The sequence below is a fragment of the Pristiophorus japonicus genome, chromosome 4, assembly GCF_044704955.1.
Source record: "Pristiophorus japonicus isolate sPriJap1 chromosome 4, sPriJap1.hap1, whole genome shotgun sequence".
Classification (NCBI taxonomy): domain Eukaryota; kingdom Metazoa; phylum Chordata; class Chondrichthyes; family Pristiophoridae; genus Pristiophorus; species Pristiophorus japonicus.
Window position 1 is genome coordinate 227,691,884 of NC_091980.1, and position 24,119 is coordinate 227,716,002.

Here is a 24,119-nt window from a genome sequence, read left to right on the forward strand (position 1 = left end):
TCCTGGAGTGTATTAGGGATGGTTTTCTAGACCAATATGTCGAGGAACCAACCAGAGAGCTGGCCATCCCAGACTGGGTGATGTGTAATGAGAAGGGACTAATTAGCAATCTTGTTGTGTGAGGCCCCTTGGGGAAGAGTGACCATAATATGGTAGAATTCTTTATTAAGATGGAGAGTGACAAAGTTAATTCAGAAACTAGGGTCCTGAACTTAAGGAAAGGTAACTTTGATGGTATGAGGCGCAAATTGGCTAGAATAGACTGGCAAAGGATACTTAAAGGGTTGACGTGGATAGGCAATGGCAAACCTTTAAAGATCACATGGACGAACTTCAACAATTATACATCCCTGTCTGGAGTAAAAATAAAATGAGGAAGGTGGCTCAACCGCGGCTAGCAAGGGAAATTAAGGATAGTGTTAAATCGAAGGAAAAGGCATACAAATTAGCCAGAAAAAGTAGTAAGCCGGAGGACTGGGACAAATTTAGAATACAGCAGAGGAGGACAAATGGTTTAATTAAGAGGGGGAAAATAGAGTACGAGAGGAAGCATGCCGGAAACATAAATAATGACTGCAAAAGCTTCGATAGATATGTGAAGAGAAAAAGATTAGTGAAGACAAACGTTGGTCCCTTGCAGTCGGATTCGGGTGAATTTATAATGGGTAACAAAGAATTGGCAGACCAATTGAACAAGTACTTTGGTTCGGTCTTCAAAAAGGAAGACACAAATAACCTTCCCAATGTACTCGGGGTCCGAAGGTCTCGTGAGAAGGAGGAACTGAAGGATATCATTATTAGGCGGGAAATTGTGTTAGGGAAATTGACGGGATTGAAGGCCGATAAATCCCCAGGGCCTGATAGTCTACATCCCAGAGTACTTAAGGAAGTGGCCCTAGAAATAGTGGATGCATTGGTGATCATTTTCCAACAGTCTATCGATTCTGGATCAGTTCCTATGGACTGGAGGGTTGCTAATGTAACACCACTTTTTAAAAAAGGAGGGAGAGAGAAAATGGGTAATTATAGACCAGTTAGCCTGACATCAGTAGTGGGGAAGATGTTGGAATCAATCATTAAGGATGAAATAGCAGCACATTTGGAAAGTAGTGATAGGTTTGACCCAAGTCAGCATGGATTGAGAAAGGATAAATCATGCTTGACAAATCTTCTGGAATTTTTTGAGGATGTAACTAGTAGAGTGGACAGGGGAGAACCAGTGGATGCGGTGTATTTAGACTTTCAAAAGGCTTTTGACAAGGTCCCACACAAGAGATTGGTGTGCAAAATCAAAGCACATGGTATTGGGGGTAATGTACTGACATGGATAGAGAACTGGTTGGCAGACAGGAAGCAGAGAGTCGGGATAAACGGGTCCTTTTCAGAATGGCAGGCAGTGATTAGTGGAGTGCCACAGGGCACAGTGCTGGGACCCCAGCTCTTTACAATATATATTAATGATCAGGATGATGGAATTGAGTGTAATATCTCCAAGTTTGCAGATGATACTAAACTGGGTGGCGGTGTGAGCTGTGAGGAGGATGCTAAGAGGCTGCAGGGTGCTTTGGACAGGTTAGGCGAGTAGACAAATACATGGCAGATGCAGTATAATGTGGATAAATGTGAGGTTATCCACTTTGGGGGCAAAAACACAAAGGCAGAATATTATCTGAATGGCGGCAGATTAGGAAAAGGGGAGGTGCAGCGAGACCTGGGTCTCATGATTCATCAGTCACTGAAGGTTGGCGTGCAGGTACAGCAGGCGGTGAAGAAGGCAAATGGTATTTTGGCCTTCATAGCAAGGGGATTTGAGTATAGCAGCAGGGAAGCCTTACTGCAGTTGTACAGGGCCTTGGTGAGGCCCCACCTGGAATATTGTGTTCAGTTTTGGTCCCCGAATCTGAGGAAGGACGTTCTTGCTATTGAGGGAGTGCAGCGGAGGTTCACCAGACTGATTCCTGGGATGGCAGGACTGACATATGAGGAGAGACTGGATCGACTGGGCCTGTATTCATTCGAGTTTAGAAGGATGAGAGGGGACCTCATAGAAACATATAAAATTCTGACGGGACTGAACAGGTTAGATGCAGGAAGAATGTTCCCGATGTTGGCGAAGTCCAGAACCAGGGGACATAGTCGTAGGATAAGGGGTAAGCCATTTAGAACTGAGATGAGGAGGGACTTCTTCACTCAGAGAGTTGTTAACCTGTGGAATTCCCTACCGCAGAGAGTTGTTGATGCCAGTTCATTGGATATATTCAAGAGGGAGTTAGATATGGCCCTTACAGCTAAAGGGATCAAGGTGTATGGAGAGAAAGCAGGAACGGGGTACTGAAGGAATGATCAGCCATGATCTTATTGACTGGTGGTGCAGGCTCGAAGGACCGGATGGCCTACTCCTGCACCTATTTTCTATGTTTCTATGTTTCTAAGGCTTTGTCATCCTTCCTAAAGTATGGTGCCCTGAATTGGACACAATTCTCCAGTTGAGGCTGAACCAGTGATTTATAAAGATTTAGCATAACCTCCTTGCTTTTGTATTCTATGCCTTTATTTATAAAGCCAAGGATCCCATATGCTTTTTTTAACATCCTTATCAACTTGTGCTGCCACCTTCAAAGATTTGTGTGCATATGTCCCCATGTCTCTCTGTTCCTGCACCCCCTCTAAAATTGTACCATTTAGTTTATATTGCCTCTCCTCTGTCTTTTATCCAAAATGTTTGTAAAGGTATGTTTGGATAATAATGCAGCATCTGTGGAATGGTACCCTTAATAAATTGTGATACCTCACAAAACAAAAACTACTGGTATAAATTTACTGTCATGGAACTTGCATATTTGCCCCCTCTGCTGGATAAGAAATACATTTTTGTCTTTTTTATCTTTTTGGAAATAGCTAATTGACTTTTATTCAGTGAATATAACATCATTAATATAATATTATTTTCGGAAAAGAATGAACTCTGCCTCTGAAGACACGGTTTGTACCAGATGTTTTTTGTGTTTTTTAAGGGGAGGAGGTCTACTTATTGAAGATAAATTAAGATCTGCTTCAATGAAGGCTCTAAATGCACAGATTCAACCACATAGCTGAGTAAGTGGAGAAATGGCTTCCCCATTAGCAGACCTTGTTATATATGAATAAAGAGTCTGACTGGATACTGTGAGCTCAAAGTAAAGTGTGACCATAGTCTTTTATTGCAGGTATCCAGAGTGCCTCTCCAGCCTGTGAGGCTTCCTTAAGTACCTGTGTTCCCAAGGGATTGTGGGATTCCTTTGGACTCCAGGGGATCAGCCATCTGGTGGCTGTACAAGGTATATACAAGTTTACATACATAACAACACTTCCCCCCCTCCCCCCCAAAGTCAACAGTGTAACTATTTTCAAGGTGAGTCGATCTGTGGCCTTTCTTTCCCTGGTTGATTGTCTCGGTGCAAATGCTGGTTTTGGTGCATCGTTTGTTGGGCCCTCGCTGGGCTGCTGTGCAGCTGGCCTCGCTGGGCTGCCTGGTGTGGTGAGTCCTGCTGGGTTGCTGCGGATGATGGGTTCTGCTTCATGGTCAAACACAGTGTCGATTGCCACTGGTGTGTATGTTGGGGGGCGTCAAAGAAGGTAGGGTCCAAAGTGGGTTGCTCAGGATAGTCCGTGAATCTGAGTTTGATTTGGTCCAAGTGTTTCCAGTGAATGAGTCCATTTGAAAGTTTGACCTGAAACACCCTGCTCCCCTCTTTGGCCACAACAGTGCCGGGAAGCCATTTGGGACCTTGTCCATAATTCAATACAAATACAGGATCATTGATTTCAATTTCGCGTGACACATTAGCGCTATCATGATATATACTTTGTTGAAGTGGCCTGCTCACTACCTGTTCATGTAGTTCAGGGTCAACTAACGAGAGCCTTGTCTTAAGTGCCCTTTTCATGAACAGTTCAGCAGGTGGAATCCCAGTGAGCGAGTGGGATCTCATGCGGTAGATAAGCAGAACTCGGGATAGGCGAGTTTGCAGTGAACCTTCAGTTACCCTCTTCAAGCCCTGCTTGATCGTTTGCACTGCTCTCTCTGCCTGACCATTGGATGCTGGTTTGAACGGGGCAGATGTAACATGTTTGATCCCATTACAGGTCATGAACTCTTTGAACTCGGCACTGGTAAAACATGGCCCGTTGTCGCTCACAAGAACATCAGGTAGTCCGTGCGTGGCAAACATGGCCCGCAGGCTTTCAGTGGTGGTAGCGGACGTGCTTGCCGACATTATCTCACATTCAATCCATTTGGAGTACGCATCTACAACCACATGGAACATTTTACCCAAAAACAGGCCTGCATAGTCGACATGGACCCTGGACCACGGTTTGGAGGGTCAAGACCATAAACTTAGTGGCGCCTCCCTGGGTGCATTGCTGAACTGCAAGTGTGTGTTACATCTGTGCATGCAGGAACCTAAGTCCGCATCGATACCGGGCCACCACACGTGGGATCTGACTATCGCTTTCATCATTACGATGCCTGGGTGGGTACTGTGGAGGTCACTGATGAAAGTGTCTCTGTCTTTCTTGGGGACCACTACCCGATTGCCCCACAGAAGGCAGTCTGCCTGTATAGGTATTTCATCTTTGCGCCGCTGGTGCAGGTTTATCTCTTCCTGCATTTCCACTGGGACACTGGACCAGCTCTCATGAAGAACACAATTTTTTACGAGGGACAGTAATCTGTCGGGCTGTGACGGGTGATTGCTCACTCTCGAATGCTTCCATAACCATGACTAAATCTGCGGGCTGAGCCATTTCCGCCCCCGTGTTGAGCAATGGCAGCCTACTGAGAGCATCGGCACAGTTTTCTGTGCTTGGCCTGTGGCGGATGGCGTAGTTGCGGACAACGTGAGCGCCCATCTCTGGATGCGGGCCGATGCATTCGTATTTATCCCTTTACTCTCGGAAAACAGGGATATTAATAGCTTATGGTCTGTTTCCAATTGAAATTTTAGCCCAAGCATATATTGATACATTTTCTTTACCTCATAGACACACGCTAACACTTCTTTTGCAATCATGCTGTAGGCTCTCTCAGCCTTAGACAGACTTCTGGATACATAAGCAACCGGTTGCAGTTTCCCAAAATCATTAGCTTGTTGCAATACACACCTGACACCATACGACGACGCATCACATGCTAGTACCAAACGCTTACATGAATCATACAACACAAGCAATTTGTTTGAGCATAACAATTTTCTAGCTTTTACAAAGGCATTTTCTTGGCTTTTGCCCCATACCCATTCGTCTTCTTTGCGCAGTAAGCCGTGCAGTGGTTCTAACAGTGTGCTGAGACCCGGTAAGAAGTTACCAAAATAGTTCAGGATTCCTAGAAACGACCGCAGCTCCATCACGTTCTGTGGCCTTGGTGCGTTCTCGATTGCCTCCGTCTTCGAATCGGTGGGCCTGATGCCGTCCGCCACGATTCTTCTCCCCAGGAACTCCACTTCAGGCGCCAGGAAAACGCATTTTGAACGTTTCAACCTGAGGCCCACGCGGTTGAGTCGACTAAGAACCTCCTCCAGGTTCTGCAGATGCTCGACTATGTCCCGACCTGTAACCAAGATGTTATCCTGGAAGACCACCATGCACGGGACTGATTTCAGTAAGCTTTCCATGTTTCACTGGAATATCGCCGCGGCTGATCGAATTCCAAACGGATATCTGTTATAAATAAAGAGACCTTTGTGTGTGTTGATGCAGGTGAGGAATTTCATGATTCCTCCAGCTCCTGCTTCATGTAGGCCGAGGTCAAGTCCAGCTTCGTGAACGTCTTCCCTCACGTCAGCGTAGCAAAAAGGTCGTCAGCCTTTGGTAGTGTGTATTGATCCTGCAGGGGGAAACGATTGAAAGTTACTTTGTAATCACCACAGATTCTGACGGTGCCGTTTCCCTTGAGGACTGGAACAATTGGACTGGCCCATTCATTGAATTTGATCAGGGAAATGATGCCCTCTCATTGCAGCTGGTCCAGCTCGATCTCTACCCTTTCTCTCATCATGTATGGCACTGCTCTCACCTTGTGATGGACGGGCCATGCCCCCGGATTTAGGTGGATCTGCACTTTTGCTCCTTGGAACTTCCCGATGCCTGGTTTAAACAGCGAAGGGAACTTGTTTAAGACCTGGACACACGAAGTGTCGTCAGCGGATGAGAGCACTCGGACGTCGTCCCAGTTCCAGGGTATCTTTCCTTGCCAGCTCCGACCGAGCAGTGTGGGACCATTGCCCGGTACCACCCAGAGTGGTAGCTTGTGCACCGCTCCATCGTAGGAGACCTTTACAGTCGCACTGCCGATTACAGAAATCAGTTCCTTTGTGTAAGTTCTCAGTTTTGTTCAAATGGGAGTCAAGACCGGCCTTGAGGCCTTGCTGCACCTCAATTTTTCGAAAGTCTTTTTGCTCGTAATGGACTGGCTCACGCCCGTGTTCAGCTCCATTGACACCGGGAGTCCATTTAATTCAACCTTCAGCATTTTGTGGTAAATGTGTGCACCCCATATAGCTCTGCCTCCTCAGTCTGAGGCTCTGGTTCGTCGTGATCCGTCGTAGATCTGTCCTCCTCTGCAACATGGTGGTTTGCAGAATTAACAGGGTTTGCAGCTCGCTTGCACATATGTTGGAGGTATCCCATTGTTCCACAGCCCTTGCAAACGTACCCTTTGAAGCGGCATGAATGGAAATGATGATCACCCCCGCAGCGCCAACAAGGTGTTAATGGCCTTGCATTCATTACCCTTGATGGTGGACTCTGAGACATCTGTGGACGTGCAGCTGCAGACCTGTGGGACCTGCTCTTCACGTTGTGAGTTGAAAACAACATCACTTTGTTCACAGTATTTGTAGCAGCACTTGTGTGCTGAGAGATTTGCTTAGTAGTATTGTCACTGGTGGCAATGAACGCCTGGGCTATTGCTATGGCCTCATTCAAGGTTGGGGTCTCTACAGTCAAAAGTTTGCGAAGTATCACTTCATGGCCAATGTCAAGTACAAAAAAGTCTCTGAGCATGTGCTCCAAATGTCCTTCAAATTCGCAATGTCCGGCAAGGCGTCTTAGCTCGGCGACATAACTCACCACTTCCTGGCCTTCAGACCTTTTATAGGTGTAAAACCGTTACCTCGCCATCAAAACGCTTTCCTTCGGGTTCAGATGCTCCCAGACCAGTGTGCACAAATCATCGTACAATTTCTCTGTGGGTTTCGCTGGAGCAAGCAGATTTTTCATAAGGCCGTATGTTGGTGCCCCACAGACGGTGAGGAGAATCGCCCTTCAGTTGGCAGCGTTTGCTTCTCCTTCCAGCTCGTTGGCACGAAGTATTGGTCGAGTCGCTCCACGAAGGTTTCCCAATCATCTCCCTCCGAGAATTTCTCCAGGATGCCCACTGTTCTCTGCATCATTAGGTTCGTCATCTGTATCTCATCGCCAGTTGTTATATATGAATAAAGAGTTTGACTGGATACTGTGAGCTCAAAGTAAAGTGTGACCGTAGTCTTTTATTGCAGGTCTCCAGAGTGCCTCTCTAGCCTGTGAGGCCTCCTTAAATGCCTGTGCTCCCAAGGGATTGTGGAATTCCTTGGGACTCCAGGGGATGAATCCTCTGGTGGCTGTACAAGGTATATACAAGTTTACATACATAACAGACCTAATAAGGCTGTTTCACAGACTGGACAAACAGGCAGATTCTCCTGCCTTAAAATATATGGGATAGGTTACTACATGCCTCATCTTTACCCCAACAAAGCATCTCTCCAAATGCAAGACTGATCAGCACAACCCACCCCACTTTCAATACGAGCTCATCTGGATTTTTGGCTTTGTCGTTTTTGCAGCGAAAACGGAGGCGTGGCAGGAAATTTACCGTCCAATTAACATTAGCGATTAATTGCTTAACTTTCATCATTTGGGTTCTGCGCCAGGGGCACACACCAAGGGAGGCATTGAGCTAGTTTCGCGGCGCAAAAAACGGGAATCTCGCCAACTTTAGTGCGGGGCCGGGAGCACTCCGAGAGAGGCCTTGGGAGGGGAAAAAAACCCAAAAAACATTCAATAAAAACATTCAAAAACCATTGCCAATACCCTTACCTCACAAATTGCTGCAAAAATATTAAAAAATAAAAATTGGAACTTACCCTTTTTGCAGTTTATTCAACTCACCGCTGCCGGCAGGGCTGCATTGCTGTGTTTTCCCTGGTGGTCATCGCGGGGCGCGTTTCGCGGCGTATGGGTCGAGTGCTTGTCGACACCCGCAGCGGCAAAAACCATCCCGAGGATCGCGACCAGGCGGAAACAGCTGACCGCCCCATTTTTCGCCGCGGAGGGTCAAAAAAGGCGAAAACCCTGTCATAAACAACCTGAAAATCCAGTCCTATGAAGCAATTCCACTGCCCTAAAAACATCTCTATACTTCCTTTAATGTACAGCAATGTACAGCTAAACTGCAAACATTCTAAACACAAGGAGATAACCTTAATACACATTAATAAAGCAGAGGATTAACCCTTTCTTTCATTTAGTTGTGTATTTATTAATACTTGTTCAGCTCACATGGCGTTGTTTATGGACAAAAGATTCATGGGTTGTTGCTTGGCAAATCATCGCTGGAAAACCAGAAACTGTGTAGCACGACTTCCTGAGATGCACTCCATATGAACATCAATTCCTGTTGGGATCAGCAGATTACAATGACTGCATTGTAGCATAATAAATACCATAAAATGCCATGAAAATTAAGTGCTGGAATATATTAATGGGAAAAAGTTGTCTCAAATAGTGTTATTGTACAATCAAAACCATTCTCTCTCTTTCTCTTTCACTTTTTTTCTCTCTCTCACTCTTTCGTTCTCTATCATACTCTATCTTTCTTTCTATCTCTCTTTCTTTCTCTCTCTTTCATACTATGGAGAAAATAATTACTCTGGTTGCCATATTTGTTTTGAATGCATTCATGATGTTATTATACATAGAGGGCAGAGGAGATAGTTTCCTGCTATGCCCATATGTTTTATTAAAAGATAATTTCTCTATACTATAACAGAAGTTTCTCTGTATCAGCAGTTCACTGGAAAGCAGCCATCACGATCAATATTCTGCTCAACATGAAGAATAACTACATGACAAAATGTGAATGTAATTATCCTAAGTGCCAAGTTGTCTTTAAAACCAGTGACCTTCCATGCAGTCATACTGATCATATTATTCTGGGGCAAAAAAGCTGAATGTTAGCAATATTCTCTTGCAGTTAATCTGCTTCTATTTCTTATGTTCCTATAATATATTTAAGGCAGAGAGAGACAGATTTTTGAGCGATAAGGGAATAAAGGGTTATGGGGAGCGGGCAGGGAAGTGGAGCTGAGTCCATGATGAGATCAGCCATGATCTTATTAAATGGCAGAGCAGGCTCAAGGGGCCAAATGGCTTACTCCCGGCTCTTATTTCTTAGGATCTTATGTTCCTTTCTGATATAAAACCAAAACCAGGTTGAAATCCTACCTGATTAGCAGTAGTCCCAGCATCCTGTGTAACAGCCAGGATGACCACAATACATCTGAATGTAACGATGCTACCTTCTTGTCTAATAGTTCACACAGCCTGTTGATTTAAAAAAAGGAAAGAATCAGGACCACCACAGCTATGTAGAATGCATATGGAATTAATCAAGCCAATTGAGTGATGGGTTGCTCCCAAATCTCCCCCTCACTGAATTGGGAGCAAAACCAAACATCTGATTCACAAAACGCCAAGTTCAGTGAACTGCAAATTTCTGGTGCCTCAGTGCACAGCCTCTTATCTCTTAGTTTGAGTTTATTGTAAGTGAATTAGTCATACACATCCTGGTGCAGGGGGGCGACGGCAGCGAAGAGTGACATCATCAAGGTCCAGGTCGGTGATTAGAGCGTGGGCAGATACAGCAGGAGCGGCGAGGTCGGGGCGAAGGAGCAGTGAGAGATTGTAGAGGGATGTGATCGGGGCCTGGGAGAGGCATTAGTTCGGGGCCAGAAGAGGTGAGGGCTTAGGGGCAGCACGGGCCAGCCCACACTGCGATACATATGTGCACTTGGTCCATGCAGCAGAGCAGCTCTCCAGTCATCTTGTGTAATCCTTGCCACTGGAACAAGACCTAGCTCTGTCAAGCCCGTGTGGTGGCTGGTGTGCAACGGCCACCACACATTAAAAAAATCCACGCAGAGGCATCTTCCAACCTTCAAGATGTAGTTCGGGATCTGAAATATTAGGTCCTTCATTGAAACACCTGTGAACTCATCCCTTTTTGGCGTGGAAGCAAGTCATCCTCGTTTTGAGGACTGCCTATGATGAGTCATACACAGCAATCATTTTCACTAGTTCACACTTTCAGTGCTGCTTGTCTGTTTGAAACAGTTGTTCCTGGGATTTTCTCTTTTGCCATTAAGGAGTGTGATTTCTAAGGGTGTGATTGACTGCTCAGTATCGATTTAGGGCGAGAATTTCCTCGTTTTTTGCATGCTTAACGCCCACATAACGTCCATTTTACCACTGAAATGACGTATAACGCCAATATATCGCCCATTTACCCACAAAATGGAAACTGATGGGCAATTTTTTGGAAACTTATCGCTGAGCATTACCTTCCCTATGTGTGTAATGCTGGGAAAAAATAATACCGCCCGCCCACTTTTTTTGGCGGAATCATCAGAATGGGCAAAATCAACGGCCATAATATCGCTTAACATTACTTTCCGCACGTAATTAACGCCGAGATTCAACAATACTGCCCGCCCACTTTTTTTTTGTCGTAAAGATCATATTTGCCGAAACTAGCGGCCATGAGATCACCCAGCGTCACTTTCACCACCTCGCACACATATCGCCCACAATATCGCTCGCCCAAAAGACTGCCCAGAAAAAGTGGAACTAACCAGAACTAATCACAGCCATGTTCTACATCATATGTCGCGTCCTTTAAAAGGCTGCTGTGCTTCAACCTCAGGAGAGCTTGGATATACTCTGGAGGTCATTGGAGTTGATGTGAACATCTGTGGAAACATTTTGACCGTACTGTGACCGGTTGGAATTTAATAGGTGTCTTTGTCGGGACATTCATTGTTTGTGACCAATCTGTGGAAAACAGAGAGCTATTGCAATGGGGCCTGTCCTTTCTCACCCTCTCATGATGACCAATTACATGCAGAGACTCGAGAAGGCCGCAGTACGCTCCACAGCATTATGTGCCCAATGTAAGACGTGCCAGACTGATGAGGAGGACCAGACGTCACACCACCCACAAGTACAGGGAGAAGCAGTCTTACCTCGATTTGACTGACACCACCTGCCTTCGGAGACTGCGCTTCCACAAAGAGGTTATCACTGAGGTATGCCAGCTCGTAAGGGGAGATCTGGAGCATGCCAGCACCATCAGTACTGCACTGTTCGTCGAGGTCAAAGTCACCGCGACACTGTCGTTCTACGTATCGGGTTCTTTTCAGGCCACAGCTGGCGATATTTGCGAACTTTCTCAGCATGCCACACTTTGCTGCATTAGACAGGTCACTGAAGCCCTGTACACACACAGGAGGGACTTGATCAGCTTCCCTATGACCAGGGAGGCACAGAGTGAGAGGGTTCTAGGATTCTCCAAACTTCTCCAAGTTGCAGGGAGCAATAGACTGTATGCACATCGCGATCCGGGCACCTTTTCAGGATGCAGAGGTTTTCAGGAACCACAAGGGATTCCACTCCCTGAATGTCCAACTCATTGTCAACCACCAGAAAATTATAATGGCAGTGAGTGCTCTATTTCCAGGCAGCATCCATGATGCTCACATCCTGTGTGAGAGCACTGTATCTGACCTATTTAACAATCAGCCATAAGGTCAATGCTGGATGCTTGATGACAAAAGATATCGCCTTGCCACCTGGCTGATGACCCCCATGTGCGACATCCGCACCGAAGGCAAGAGGCGATACAATGTGAGCCACTGAGCCACTCGCAATATCATGGAGAAAACCATTGGAGTGCTTAAGCAGTGATTTAGATGCCTGGACCACTCAAGAGGCAAGTTCCAATACCACCCTGAGCAGGTAGTTCAATTCGTGGTGGTGTGCTCCATGCTGCACAACTTAGCTATCAAGAGGGGACAAGAATTGCCTGATGCGTCTGACAATCCACCTCACCAGAGAGAGAAAGAGGAGGACGAGGAGGCGCATGCTGACATTGGCCCAGACAATCAGGCTGATGCTGAAGCCATGCCCCCGCCCCCCTGTAGACTGCATGAAAGAGCCCTGTGGTGGCATAATAGCTGCAAGTGCCTTACGTCAGGAGCTCATCAATGAGCGCTGTGCCTGATGGAACATTGATGGCATTTACAAGGCTGACACACTGCTATGTGTGCAGGTCATACATCAATGGTGGGAATCACCTTGGTGACAATTAGAATTTAAGTTGATTGAAGTTAAGTGTGTTTATACTCTTTGATGTTAAGGAATCACCAGCGTGTAACGGTGCAGCTATCTGAGCCAATGTGCAACAAGGTTTTGTTAAATAAAAAACATTTAAACTGAACAGTTGTCTGAAATCATCAGTATTTCTGTACAAACCAACCCTGCCCCCCACCCCCACCCCCACCCCCGCTTCTCCTCCCCACCTCAACCCCTTCCTCTTCACCTCCTGACTCCAAGCCGCCAGGCCGAGGAGCTCCTCAGGTGATATTTCATTGGACGGGGGAGGGGATGATGGCCGAACCGCTGCTTGGACAGATACGGAAGAGGACAGTCCCGAGGTGGGAACATGCTCCGAGCCAGAAGCAAGATGTTGCTCATGGCTCTCGTGTGATTGTCAATGGGGGTGCAGCACCTTGGGGTGCAGTGCGGTGTTCCGGGACCACTGGGAGCCCTCTGCCAGCAATGTTCCTGGTGACCAGCTCCAGGGCTTCCACCATCCCTTCCATGTTATATCTTATTTGTTGGACAAAAACTCAGTGCCAACTATGTTCTTGGTGCTTAGTCAGCATTTTGCTGCTGGGTGAATCTCCCTCATGCCTCCCACAACAGCCAAACAAACACACACCACAGTCACACACGTGCCTCTGAGCTCCCTCTCTCTCTGTCTCCTCTTCTGCGCATGTCATGATAACCCTTGACCTCTTGAATCACGGGAATTGAGCAATGCCATGCCGTTGCAAGGACAGCGACACTTTATGGCAGAAGGTCAGCGAGATCTAACGCTACCACCTGATATGTCCTTACTATACAGTATAAATGCACACGAGGCCCATACTTGAGAGAAGGTCACTCTGTGACCAGTTACCTTTATTATCAAGATCTCTAGTGATGAAGATGGGTGGAGCTTCCCCTTTTATACCTGAAAGTCCAGGTTAGGAGTGTCACCCACAAGTTCACCCCTTGTGGTCAATGTTCTCAAGTTGTACAACTTAGGTCAGCTTATACATGGGTTACAATGATAGTTGAATACATGACATCACCTCCCCCACAAAGTCTTATTGGGATCACAGGTTAAGTCTCTCTGGTGGTTTAAGCTCCCTGGTAGAGCGCCTAAGTTGGGGCTCCGGTTGTTGGGCGCTGGCCTGAGTGTCTGCTGTTTGCGGTGCCTCAGGCCTGTACGGACTGCCCACAGTGACTGGGCTCTCCTCCACTTGGTTTCGGTGCTCGGTCACCTGTGGTGGAGTAAACTCTACATTGTGTTCTTCCTCTGCTTCTTCTATGGGGTTGCTGAACCTCCTTTTAGTTTGATCCACGTGTTTACGGCAGATTTGTCCATTGGTAAGTTTAACTACCAAAACCCTATTCCCCTCTTTGTCAATCACAGTGCCTGCAAGCCATTTGGGCCCTGCAGCGTAATTAAGGACAAAAACAGGGTAATTGACATCAATACATCACGCCCTCGCATTCCTGTCATGGTAGTTACATTGTGACTGATGCCGACTATCAACAATTTCATAGTAGGGTGTATAAGCGATAACCTGGTTTTGAGCGTCCTTTTCATTAGCAGCTCTGCGGGTGGAACCCTTGTGAGCGAGTGTGGTCGGGATCTATTGGCCAACAGGAGGCGTGATGAGCGGCTTTGTAGGGAACCCCCTTGGATTCTGATTATCTGCACTGCTCGTTCCACGTGGCCGTTTGAGGCTGGCTTGAATGGTGCCGTTCTGACATGGTTGATTTCATTGCCTGCCATGAAGTCCTGGAATTCAGTGCTTGTGAAGCACGGGCCATTGTCACTGACCAAGACATCCGGTAGACCATGAGCGGCGAACATTGCCCGTAGACTTTCTACTGTGGCAGAGGATGAGCTTGAATTTAAAATGGCACACTCAATCCATTTGGAGTAGGCGTCGACTACAACCAAAAACATTTTTCCCATGAAAGGACCTACGTAGTCCACATAGATGCGTGACTATGGCTTGGCGGGCCAGGACCAGGGGCTAAGGGAGGCTTCCCAGGGTGCATTGCTCAGCTGAGCACACGTGTTGCACCTGCGAACACAAAGTTCCAGGTCTGCATCTATCCTGGCCACCAAACGTGTGACCTGGCAATTGCCTTCATCATGACAATGCCCGGATGCTCATTGTGAAGTTCTCTGATAAACACTTCTCTGTCCATCTGGGGCATGACTACTCAGTTTCGCCACAGTAGGCAATCGGCCTGAATCGAGAGTTCATCCTTGAGTCTATGAAACGCCATACGTGGCTGCCCGGTCCCCATTCAGGACACATTTCTTAACTAAAGACAGTAGCGGGTCTTTATTTGTCCAGACTTTAATCTACTGTCACAGGTGAGCCTTTGCTTTTGAAAGCTTCAACAGCCATGACCATCTCAGCATTATGCTCAGTTGTCCCCTCAGTGGTGGCTAGTGGGAGCCTGCTGAGTGCATCGGCGCAGTTTTCAGTGCCCGGTCTGTGCCGAATTGTATAGTCATAGGCAGCTAACGTAAGTGCCCACCTCTGTATGTGGGCCGATGCATTCTCATTTATGGCCTTATTGTTGGCCAAAAGGGACGTTAGGGGTTTGTGATCTGTCTCCAGCTCAAATTACCTGGCAAACAGGTACTGGTGCATTTTTTTTACTGTATATACACATGCTAGCGCTTCCTTTTCTACCATCCCGTAGCCCCTTTCTGCCTGGGACAGACGTCTGGAGGCATAAGCTACCGGCTGTAACTGATCATTGGCATTCACATGCTGCAACACACACCCGACCCCATAGGACGACGCATCGCACGTTAAAATGAGTTTCTTACACGGGTCATATAACGTTAACAGTTTGTTGGAGCATAACAAATTGCGTGCTCTATAAAAAGCCCTTTCCTGGCTGTCCCCCCAGACTCAATCATGACCTTTGCATAGGAGCACGTGTAGCGGCTCTAACAGTGTGCTCAATTTGGGAAGAAAGGTACCAAAATAGTTCAGGAGCCCCAGGAACGCACGCACTCCATCGTGTTATGGGGTCTGGATGCTCGCTGGATCGCTTCCGTTTTGGACACAGTAGGTCTGATCCCGTCTGCTGCTACCCTCCTCCGGAGGAATTCTACCTCTGGAGCTAAGAAGACGCCACTTCGCCTTTTTCAGTCGCAGCCCTATCCGGTCCAGTCTGCGTAGCACCTCCTCCAGGTTGTGGAGGTGTTCTTCAGTATCGTGACCCGTGATGAGGATGTCGTCCTGAAAAACCACCGTCCTTGGAATCGACTTGAGGAGGTTTTCCATATTTCGCTGAAAGATCATGGCAGCCGAACGAATCCCGAACGGACATCTGTTATACTCAAATAACCCCTTGTGTGTCGTAATGGTGGTCAGCTTCTTCACTTGCCAGCTCCTGGGCCATGTAAGCTGAGGTCAGGTCCAATTTTGAAAAAAGTTTGCCACCGGATAGCGTCACAAAGAGGTCCTCCGCTCTCGGTAGCGATTACCAGTCTTGGAGTGACACCCGATGATGGTGGCCTTGTAATCGCCACATATTCTGACCGACCCATCCGCCTTGAGCACCGGCATGATCGGGCTCGTCCAGTCACTGAATTCGACTGGCGAGATGATGCCTTCCCTCAGCAGGCAGTCCAATTCGCCTTCTATCTTTTCCTGCATCACGTACGGCACCGCTCTGGCCTTGTGGTGTACTGGCCTGGCATCTGGGTTTATGTGAACCACTACCTTGGCCCCCATGAACGTGCTGATGCCGGGATGAAATAATGAGTCAAATTTGTCCTGGACCTGTGAGCATGATACTCGCTCCACAGAAGAAATTGCATTGACATCGCCCCATTTCCAGTTCATGACAGCAAGCCAACTCCTCCCCAGTAGTGCGGGACTGTCCCCCGGGACAATCCAGAGTGGCAACCTGTTCTCCGAATCTTTGTGGGTCACGACTACCGTGGCGCTGCCTAGCACCGGAATGATCTCCTTTGTATATGTCCGTAGCTGTGCGTCAATCGGCAATAATTTTGGCTTCCTGGCCTTGAACACCCACAACCTTTTGAACTGTTTGATACTCATCAGGGACTGGCTGGCCCCCGTGTCTAGCTCCATTAATACTGGGATGCCATTGAGGAGCACTTTCATCATTATCGGTGGCGTCCTAGTATATGAACTGTATATGTGCTCCACATGAACTCGCTGAACTTCAGCTTCCAGCGATTTCCCCAGTATTCATTTGGCCTTGTAGGGCTTACATCGGGCCCGTCCTCCTCGTACATCAACCTGGCTGCAGGCTTCCTGCACATATGCGCCAAGTGACCACTGACGTTGCAGTTCCTGCAGGTATATTGCTGATAACTGCAAGCTCTGGCTGGGTGTTTGCCTCTACCCCTCCAGCATGAGCTGGAGGCCCCCCATTGTTGGAAACAAAAGGTCCATTACCAGTCGATCGTCTCTGACTGTCTCTGTAACTGTCCTTAAGCACACCATTAACAGGTGTTGATGGCCCCATTACTGGCCGCATTGTCCATTACGATCGCATGAATCACCGTTCACCTAGCCATTGCCTCTGTTGAATTTCCCCCTTTGGTGGGACATGTCCAATTGCCCTTGTCTGCCTAGAGAACTGTGTGCCACATTAACAATGTTGACTCCCTGGTCGTTTGCCACATTTGAGCCAAGATTTTTGTCATACATCGTTCTGGTCTCTTCATCCTCTGAGATAAATGTCTGGGCTATCAGAGCCGCCACTTCCAAGGTCAAGTCTTTAGTCTCAATCAATTTCCTGAAAACCCCAGCGTGCCCGATGCCCCCAATAAAAAAGTCTCGCAGCATCTCCGCTCTGCATGCATCTGGGAACTTACATAAGCTCGTCAGTCGCCGGAGATCTGCCACGAAGTCTGGAACGCTTTGCCCTTCTCGCCGGTGCATGGAAAACCGGTGTCTCGCCATGTGCATGCTGCTCGCTGGTTTAAGGTGTTCCCCGATCAACTTACTGAGCTCTTCGAACGTTTTGTCTGCCGGCTTCTCTGGCACTAGAAGGTCCTTCATCAGGGAGTACGTTCTGGATCCACAAACCGTCAGGAGATGAGTCTGCGTTTGTCGGCCGAATCCTGTCCCAACCATTCCTTAGTGACAAAACTTTGCTGTAGTCTCTCAATAAAGTCATCCCAATCATCACCAACATAGTACCTCTCTTCTGTGCTGCTAGTCGCCATTCTCGCGTGGTTTAAATCCCAGTTTCTCGTTGCCAATGATATGTCCTTACTATACACTATAAATGCACACGAGGCCCATACTTGAGAGAAGGTCACTCTGTGACCAGTTACCTTTATTGCCAAGACCTCAAGTGATGAAGGTGGGTGGAGCTTCCCCTTTTATACCTGAAAGTCCAGGTTAGGAGTGTCTCCCACAAGTTCACCCCTTGTGGTCAATGTTCTCAAGGTGTACAACTTAGGTCAGCTTATACATGGGTTACAATGATAGTTGAATACATGACACCACCCATTTCATATCGCTCACGGTAACACCCAATTTCAAAAATGGAGACTAGCTGCCTTGAGAATGGGCGAGAAGCTGGCGATCTGAAAATCCATTTTTACCACCCACAGCGGAAATAATACCCATTTTTGGGTGATATGCACAAAAGTGTAAAATCTAGCCCTTAAAGTTTTCTTTAGCTTTTCACATAGTTGTATCTGCATTATATTTGCTGTATACCTGGTTGCTGATATTTACTGCTGCATATTTGCATTGCAAAATTCCTTTTCCCACTCTGCTATTGCTAACAGCAACCATAATATTTTGCATGGGAAAAATGTTTAGGAATTCCAATGGCAGTGTTATATTTAGATGGGGAGGAGGTAATAGTGTACAGGAAAAGATATTGTACCTCAGGGGTTTGGTATCCACTGGGCCTTGTCCCAGGATTCGAGTCTTCAGATCTGCCTTCACCATCGTCATGTTTTGAGATTTGATGTGATCATTTTTCCCACAAACAGGATTTGGGAAAAAATAGTTATGTTGAAGGGTTGTGCATTAATGCAACTTGTATTCACACCTGTTTATGAATGGCACTGAGACAAAAGATAGTTGAAATGGTTACCAGATAAGTTTTAATGTTATTTCCCCAAAGACTGCAAATGATAATCTGCCAGAGTTGGCAATCAATAAACGCTTCACACCCATTGAGTTGGGATTTCTTGGCTACTGGTGTTCAGCAGCAATTGTCTGACGTTGGCCCACCTTTAAGGTTGTGAACAGAGAGCTAAAAAGACAATTACAGGCGGTCAGGTTGTTAAAACTAAGTGGCAAGAGTAAGCTTTCAAGTAGCTCAGAAGGAGAATGCAGGAGGATAGTTTAGAGTTATGTTGTTCAAGTCAAGCAAGGTGATCCTTTGATATGGGGAGGTGTAGCATGCTCATGATTTTGTATTAATACATGAAGATAAGTTGCACTGATTGCATTAAATCATAACTGTTGCTCTATATGTTCCCCTGATGTGAAAAAAAGCAGTTTAACAATTTATATCTGGCTTTGTCTTACCAGTTGTTTTTTTAGCCCATCTGCAAAAATATTGAAGAGGCATGTTCAAAAAAAATACCTGATTTAGATCACAAGGGGGTACTCTTGTAACCCACGAGTATAACACTATTATATAATTGGTTATCTGTGTGAGCACAGATTCTCAGCCACTTATGAGACCAGTACTGTTGAAACTGAAGGGTAAGTCAATACTGGCTGCTACAGGACCAAAGATATCCACTGCAATCCTGGCTTGTTGAGAAACCCTGACACAGAGATGAAACACAATTAGTGAAATTCATGTCTGGACCCAATTTCTAGTGGCATTTATAGTTGAAATGCTGCAGCAGAGATGACATTGTTTGAACAGATTGGGTTGGGGGTGAAGGGAGAAATTATTGTTCAATAGCTTTGACAAGGTGTCCAAAATTATCTCCAACTGCTCTGAATTGCACAATTTTACCATTCAACGTGGGATAAACATGCAATAAAAAAAAGTAAAACCAATGCATTTCCCGCCAACTGTTTTGTGTATGTGCTCTTGCTGTTTCCCTCCCCAATATCTGCCCTAAGTCAACATAAGAACATAAGAAATAGGAGCAGGAGTAGGCCATTTGGCCCTTCGAGCCTGCTCCGCCATTTAATAAGATCATGGCTGATCTGATCATGGACTCAGCTCAACTTCCCTGCCATCTCCCCATAACCCTTTACTCCCTTATCGCTCAAAAATCTGACTATTTCCACCTTCAATATATTCAATGACCCAGCCTCCACAGCTCTCTGGGGCAGAAAATTCCACAAATTTACAACTCACTGAGAGAAGAACTTTCTCCTCATCTCAGTTTTAAATGGGCAGCCCCTTATTCTGAGACTATGGGCAAGAACCTCCACTTTTGTGCTTATCACCCAAAAATGGGCGTTGTTTCTGATGTGGGCATTAAAAAAGGGTTTTCAGATCACCGGCTTCTCACCCATTCTCAAAACATCTAGTTTACATTTTTGAAAATTGGCGTTACCGCGAGCGATATCAAATGGGCGGTAGTGTGAAATTTATTTGACCTCCTGCTGTAAAGTGTGGCCGTCCTTAGCAACGGCATGGCAACACTCCATTCCTGCGAGTCAGGAGGCGAAGGGTCATCATGATATGCGCAGAAGAGGAGACAGAGAGAAAGGGAGTTCAGAGGCACTGAAAGCGTGTGTGGCTGTGGTGTGTGCTTGTTTGGCTGTAGTGGGAGGAACGACAGAGATTCACCAGCAGCAAAAACCCTACTAAGCACCAAGAACATAGTTGGCACCGAGTTTTTGTCCAACAAATAAGATATAACATGGAAGGGATGGAGGAGGCCCTGGAGCTGGTAGCCAGGAACACTGGTGGCAGAGGGCTCCCAGTGGTCTCAGAGCGTGGCACTGCACCCCAAGGTGACGCATTGCCAACCACACTTGAGAGCTGGCGGCAACATCTTGCTTATGGCTTGGAGCACGTTCCCACCTTGGGACCGTCTTCTCCCGTATCCGTCCAAGCAGCGGTTCGGCCGTCATTCCCCCCCCCCCCCCCCCCGGCCCAATGAAGCATCGCCTGAGGACTACCTTGGCCAGGCAGCTTGGAGTCAGGAGGGGAAGGGGAAGGGGTCGAGGTGGGGAGGAGAAGCGGGGGTGGGGGGTGTGGGGGGTGGGTGGCAGGGTTGGTTTATACAGAAATACTGATGATTTCAGACCATTGTTAGGTTTAAAAGTTTTTTATTTAACAAAACCTTGCAGCACATTGGCTCAGATAGCTGCACCATTACACACTGGTGATTCCTTAACATCAAAGGGTATAATCACACTTAACTTCAATCAACTTAAATTTTAACTGTCACCAAGGTGCTGGCCGCCATTGATGTATCACCTGCATACCCAGCAGTGTAAATAACACCAACGTTCTTTAAGGCAAAGCGATCATTGATGAGCTCCTGACGTAAGGCTCTTACAGCTATCATGCCACCATGGGCCCTTTCATGCGGTCTACAGGAGGGTGGGGGCATGGCTTCAGTGTCAGCCTGATTGTCTGGCCCGATATCAGCATCCGGCTTCTCGTCCTCCTCTTCCTCTCTCTGGTGAGGTGGACTGTCAGACTCATCAGGCAATTCTTGTCCCCTCCTGATAGTCAAGTTATGTAGCATGGAGCACACCACCACAAATTGAGCTACCTGCTCAGAGTGGTATTGGAGCTCACTTCCTGAGTGGTCCAGGCATCTAAAGCACAGCTTCAGCACTCCAATGGTTTTTTCCACGATACTGTGAGTTGCTTTGTGGCTCTCGCTGTATCGCCTCTCGGCCTCGGTGTGGGTGTCACACAGGAGGGTTCATCAGCCAGGTGGCGAGGCCATATCCTTTGTCCTCAAGCATCCAGCATTGACCTTGTGGTTGATTGTTAAACAAGTCAGATACAGTGCTCTCACGCAGGATTGAGCATCATGGATGCTGCCCGGAAATTGAGCATTCACTGCCAGTATAATTTCCTGGTGGTCGACAACCAGTTGGACATTCAGGGAGTGGAATCCCTTGTGGTTCCTGAAAACCTCAGCATCCTGAAAAGGTGCCTGCATTGCGATATGCATACAGTTTATTGCTCCCTGCACTTGGGGAAGTTTGCAATTCCGGAGAATCCTGGAGCCCTCTCACTCCGTGCCTCCCTAGTCATAGGGAAGCTGATCAAGTCCCTCCTGCATGCGTACAGGGCTTCAGTGACCTATCTAATGCAGCGACGTGTGGCATGCTGACAAAATCCGCAAATGTCGTCAGCTGTGGCCTGAAAAGAACCCGAGCCATAGAACGACAGTGCCGTGGTGACTTTGACCTCGACGGACAGTGCAGTACTGATAGTGCTGGCAGGCTGCAGATCTGCCTTTATCAGCTGGCATACCTCAGTGATAACCTTTTTGTGGACGCGCCATCTCCAAAGGTAGGTTGTGTCGGGCAAGTTGAAGTAAGAATGCTTCTCCTTGTACTTGTGGGGTGTATAACGTCTGGTCCTCCTCATCAGTCTGGTACGTCTTACATTGGGCACACAATGCCGTGGAGCTTTCCTTCGGCTATCTCGAATCTGCTACATGTATTTGGTCACCAAGAGAGGGTGAGAAAGGACAGGCCATTGCAGTAGCTCTCTGTTTTCCACCGATTGCTCACAAACAAGGAATGTCTCGACGAACACACATCTTAAATTAATATCGGTCATAGTGTGGTCAAGGTGTCTTTAGAGATGCTCACATCAACTCCAATGTCCTGCAGAGTACATCCGAACTCCGGCGAGGTTGAAGCACAGCAGCCTTTTAAAGGACATGACATGTGATCTACAACATGGCGTCCATAACGCTGTGATTAGTTCCGGTTAGTTCCACTTTTTGTGGGTTTTTTTTGGGTGAGTGATATTGTGGGCAGCATGTGTGCGAGGTGGTGAAATTGACGATGGGCGATCTCATGGCTGCTAGTTTGGGTAAATATGCTCTTCACAACAAAAAACAGTGGGTGGGCGTTAATATTGAATCTCGGCGTTAATTCCGTGCAGAAATAATGCTGGGCAATATTATGGGCATTGAATTCACCCATTCTGCTGATTCTGCCCCAAAAAAGTGGGCGGGCAGTAATATTTTCTCTCGGCGTTAAGCATGTGGGGAAAGTAACGCTCGGCGAAAAGTTTCCAAAAAATGCCCGCCAGTTTCCATTTTGTGCCAAAATGGACGATACATGGACGTTATACGTCATTTCAGCGGTAACATGGACGTTAAGTGGGCGTTAAGTATGCAAAAAAATGTGGAGGTACTAACCCTAGTTTGAGTTTCCCCTATGAGTGGAAATATCCTCTCTGCATCCACTTTGTCAAGCCCCCTCATTATCTTATATGTTTTAATAAGATTACATCTCATTTTTGTGAACTCCAGGCCCAACTTGCTCAACATTTCTTCATAAGTCAACCTCTTCATCTCAGGAATCAACCAAGTGAACCTTCTCTGAACTGCCTCCAATGAAAGTACATCCCTTCTTAAATAAGGAGACCAAAACTGAACACAGTACTCTAGGTGTGGCCTCGACAATCCCTATATAGTTACAGCAGGACTTCCCTACTTTTACACTCTTACCCCCTTGCAATAAAGGCCAACATTCTATTTGCCTTCCTGATTACTTGCTGTACCTGCAACTAACGTTTTGTGTTTCATGCACAAGGACCCCCAGGTCCTTCTGTACTGCAGCACTTTGCAATTTTTTGCCATTTAAATTATAATTTGCTTTTCTATTTTTTCTGCCAAAGTGGATAACCTCAAATTTTCCCACATTATACTCCATCTGCCAAATTTTTGCCCACTCACTTAGTCTGTCAATATCCTTTTGCATATTTCTTGTGTCCTCCTCACAATTTGCTTTCCCAGCCATCGTTGCGTCATCGGCAAACTTGACTACATTACACTCAGTCCCTTCATCCAAGTCATTAATATAGATTGTAAATAGTTGAGGATCCAGCACTGATCCCTGCCGCACCTCACTAGTTACTGTTTGCCAAATGGAAAATGACCCATTTATCTCTACTCTCTGTTTTCTGGTAGTTAGCCAATCCTCTCTCCATGCTAATATATTACCCCCAACCGCGTGAACTTTTATCTTGTGCAGTAACCTTTTATGTGGCACCTTGTCAAATGCCTTCTGGAAATCCAAATACACCACATCCACTGGTTTCCTCTTTTCCACCCTGCTCGTTACATCCTCAATGTACTGCAGCAAATTTGTCAAACATGTTTTCCCTTTCATGAAACCATGCTGACTCTGCTTGATTCAATTATACTTTTCCAAATGTCCCGCTACTGCTTCCTTAATAATGGACTCCAACATTTTCCCAATGATAGATATCAGGCTAACTGGTCTATAGTTTCCTGTTTTTTATCGACCTCCTTTTTTAAATAGGGATGTTACATTTGCGGTTTTCCAATTTACTGGGACCTCCCCAGAATCCAGGGAATTTTGGTAGATTACAACCAATGCATCCACTATCTCTGCAGCCACTTCTTTTAAGACCCTAGCATGTAAGCCATCAGATTCAGGGGACTTGTCTGCCTTTCGTCCCATTATTTTATCGAGTACAACTTCATTAGTGATAGTGATTGTATTAAGTTCCTCACTCCCTATGGCTCC